Source organism: Bactrocera tryoni, chromosome 1 (genome assembly GCF_016617805.1).
Source record: "Bactrocera tryoni isolate S06 chromosome 1, CSIRO_BtryS06_freeze2, whole genome shotgun sequence".
NCBI classification, from domain to species: domain Eukaryota; kingdom Metazoa; phylum Arthropoda; class Insecta; order Diptera; family Tephritidae; genus Bactrocera; species Bactrocera tryoni.
The window spans coordinates 13,514,350-13,518,408 of record NC_052499.1 but is presented as its reverse complement, the minus strand read 5'-3'; positions in this window follow the sequence as shown (position 1 = coordinate 13,518,408).

Below are 4,059 nucleotides of genomic sequence, written 5' to 3'. Positions count from 1 at the left end.
TTACATAATCAATGCAGTAATCGTTTTAAATCTACTTTTGATGTGTGGTGCGAAAAGTAATGACAATTTATTAAAACTAATCGTAAGGAAATTCGGAATGAATATGGATAGGGCAGTACTTATTTCAAAAATATAACTTATAATATAAAAAAAATAGTTGTAATGTTAATGATTTTGGAAAAATTAATGAAAATAATAGGAATTTTGGAAAAATTAATGAAGCAATATGGTTTTATTGTTTTTGAGTTATTGATAATGCAAAGTAACGGTACCCTAAATGTAATAGTAATGGTAATATTAATCAGTATATCATAAAATACCGATTTTCATATAACAAAAATAACTTTTCAATACTATTCAATACAGTAATGGTAATCAAAAATGCATATGGTTATTTAAAACAAAAGTAGTCGTAATGGTAGTGCTTTTGGAAAAGTTAATGAAAATAATATGGAATTGTTATTTATGAGATATTGATAATGTAAAATAATATTAATTTAAATGTAATGATAATGGTAATGGTAATGGTAATCAGGACAATATCAAATACCAATATTGTTATAATTTTTTATAATATTAAATATTACTATACAGTCTTTTTATATTTTAAAGAAAATATTAGAGTAAATTAATTATAAACTTTTAACTTCTTCACAAATAAACTTAGAGTCGTGAATACAATTTTTTTACTTCTCTTCACTATCATTACAATTCGCAATTAAATTTCACCTACACGTATGTATTTAGACTGTATGAATATATGAAAAAGCGCGTGCGTGCCACATTACCAAATAAATGCCTATGTACCATGAACATGTTGCACAAATGGTCGGTCATTTCTTGAGCCATTATAGCCATTTTGTTGTCATTTAGTATTATAGTTATTATTTTTTTGTCCAGAATTATTGTTGCTAATCATAGAAATAAGCATGCGAATCAAATGCTATACAAATATCTACACAAAAACTTAAAGTGAGTGCCGCTTTGTTGTTTATTCCACAAACATACACCAATCCAAAACGTTAGTGAAAAATGGTAAGAAAATGCAGAAGAGTCCACAAGTTGGCAGACAATGGTGAAGCAGGCGCAGAGCGTTGAAAAAATTGTGTGGCGTGGACATTTAGTTGCATGAGCCGCCAGAGTCAATGATTGGGCAGACAAGCTAATTCATACACCGGCAGCCAGCTGGTGAAGGCTAATTTATGTACAAATAGTGGTTAATTTAAGCACGAAATTCTAATAATTGGAAGGCGACATCCATGCGTCCACGTGATGCGCCGGCGTGTGTTGGCTTTTACCGCAACGAGTTGCTGGTGGTAATGTGACAGCATAATCACACGCTACGCCGATATGTGTACTCGTACGTACTGCAGATGTATAATACAGCAGAAACAACAGCAATAATGACAACAAAAACAAAAGCAATAACAACAGCAGTTACTTTAGCCAAAAATTGCTGTTAAAATGAAAGAAAATTATAAAAAAGTAAGCGCTGGAAGAGACTCTTTGACTCGCTGCAGTAACTGTGCATGAGGTGAAGCAACAACAGTGAAGAGTTGGCAAACACAGTTAACGGCAGTAAGGAAGTCGCCGCTGCACGAGTTGCGCGCTCGTATGTGATAAGCTATTTATTTTATTTACACAACAAAATGCGCGCCGATTGAATTGGTGGGGGTGCTGCAACGGATGTCAAAGAAAATAATACCACACTTTGTGGAAGCTGGCTTGTAGCTACTGTATGAGCACATTGTACAGACGTTTTAGGTTAAGGGAAAGAGTAGAGTAATTATAATTATTTGTTATTGGTTGGAGTTAGTCGAAAACTAAATTATAAATAATTAAAAAAATATAAATTATTACTTTTCAGTAACAGAAAATATAATTGAAATAGTAATTCCAGTTGTAATTGTAAGTATAATTGTAGTTGTAATTATAATTAAAAGAGTGATTGTAATCGTACTTGTACTTATAATCGTGGTTATATTTGAAATATCAAAAAACTTCGTATTTATAGTTGTTATTGCAGCTGTATTTAAATAATTTTCTTTGCAATTTTAATTAATATTTTAACTGTTATTGTAATTGAAACGGTGATTACAATTGAAATGGTACCAATAACAATAAATATATTTAAAGCTTCAAGCAAAGTTGTAATTCTAGTTGTGATTCGAGCTTTGTTTGAATTTTAAATAATATTATTATTTGTAATTCTAATTGTAATTGTGTAATTATATTTGTAATCTCAATCTAATTTACTTGTGCAAGTATTTGTAGTTGGGATTGAGATATATTTTAAATTTAAGAATTGTATTTAAAAGTGTAATTGTAATTGTATTTGTACTTACAATTGTAATTATATTTAAAATTTTGAAAAAAATTGTATTTGCAGTTGTGATTGGAGCTATGTTTGTAATTTAAATACATTTTTTTGTAATTTTTATTGGAATTTCAACTTTAAGTGTAATTAAAAGTGTCATTTAAATTATATTTTTATTTATTTGTATTTTACCATAAGTATAATTGAGGTTGTATTTGCAAAATTATATTTGTAGTTAGTCGAGTAGTTTATGAAATTAAAATAATATTTAATTCTTAATTGTAATTGTAAGTAAAAAAGTGATTGTAATTGTAATTATTATTGGTATTATAATTGAATTATCAACAAAATTTGTATTTACAACTGGATTTGTAATTTAATGATATTTTATTAGTAATTGTAATTGTAATTGAAAAAGTAATTGTAATTGTAATTGAAGAGTAATTGTAATTATACTTGTAAATATAATTATATTTGGAATTTCTTCCAATTTTCTATTTAAAGTTATATACATATATACATTTTATCTCTATTATGTAGACAATATGTTGGTTCATATATACATAGTTAGGACTAATAAACAAACAAATTATTTCATTAGAATGACTTTACTTATGAGTTCCAACTACTTACAGGTATATGGACCATGTCTGATCGATAAGCCATATTGTGCAAATAAATTATTAATCACTAAAAAACTAATCACCTCTGTTGAACTACTTTTTTCACTTTCTCATCAAGTAGTAACTAGTCAAACAATATTCTATAAATAATAACATTTTCCTATCATTTTCAACCATCTTGAAATACTGAAATTACTTGACCTGCTTGTACCTTTAAGTTATCGACATTATTGTCTATTTGCCTGACTGCATTCGACTGCTCACACTAACTTACAAACGTACATGAATTTATGAAACTTATTCGTGCATTTTCATGTCTAAATTTTTTGCAATATTCTTCCTACTTGGATCGCAAAATAAATTCGTTGCAGTACATCAAATTAAAATTCCAACACGGAAGCCTCAAAGTCGCCACTATTGTTGTCGTAATATTGTTGCTGTTGTAGTATTAGCTACCGACACAGTGTGCAATACAAATTTTCGACACGTTCTCAGTGGTGGGTAACAAAAGCAAAAAATATTAAATAAAAAGATGCATACAAAAACAATAGCAACTCTAAAAACAAGCAAAAAAAGAGGCAAGAAAATTGTTTGTTAAAAAAGAAAAGCTTATGGTGCGCACCTGTTCATGTCTCAACAGCAAATGGCTCAGCTGGGGAGAGTACAGTTCGTGCATACAGGGTGGTGGGGAGGATGTAAAGTTTCAAAGTAATAAATTTATAATGAAAGCTCAAAAAAAAAAAAAAAAAAAACAAAGACAGTAAACAACAAAAATAGCAATAATAATTTAGCAGTGCAACAACACAAACAAATATTGAATGCAATTTCGCAAAAAACAAGCTTAAACAAATACAACAATAAGAGGAGTTGCAGTAAGGTAGTTAGAGCGCTGTCGGCTTTGAAGAAAAATGCTTAGCATTGATGTGTACACGTCAATATAACGGTGCATTGATACATAGGATGCTTTTGCGTTTAATAGGAAAGTAATGTTGACCTTAGATTTCTTTTGTAATTATAATAAGGCATGTAATGATTATAGTACTTTAAATTGTTGTACTTATTGTTTTAATTTGAATGATGCTTGTATTGCTAAGTATAGCTGAAATTGTAGAATGGAGT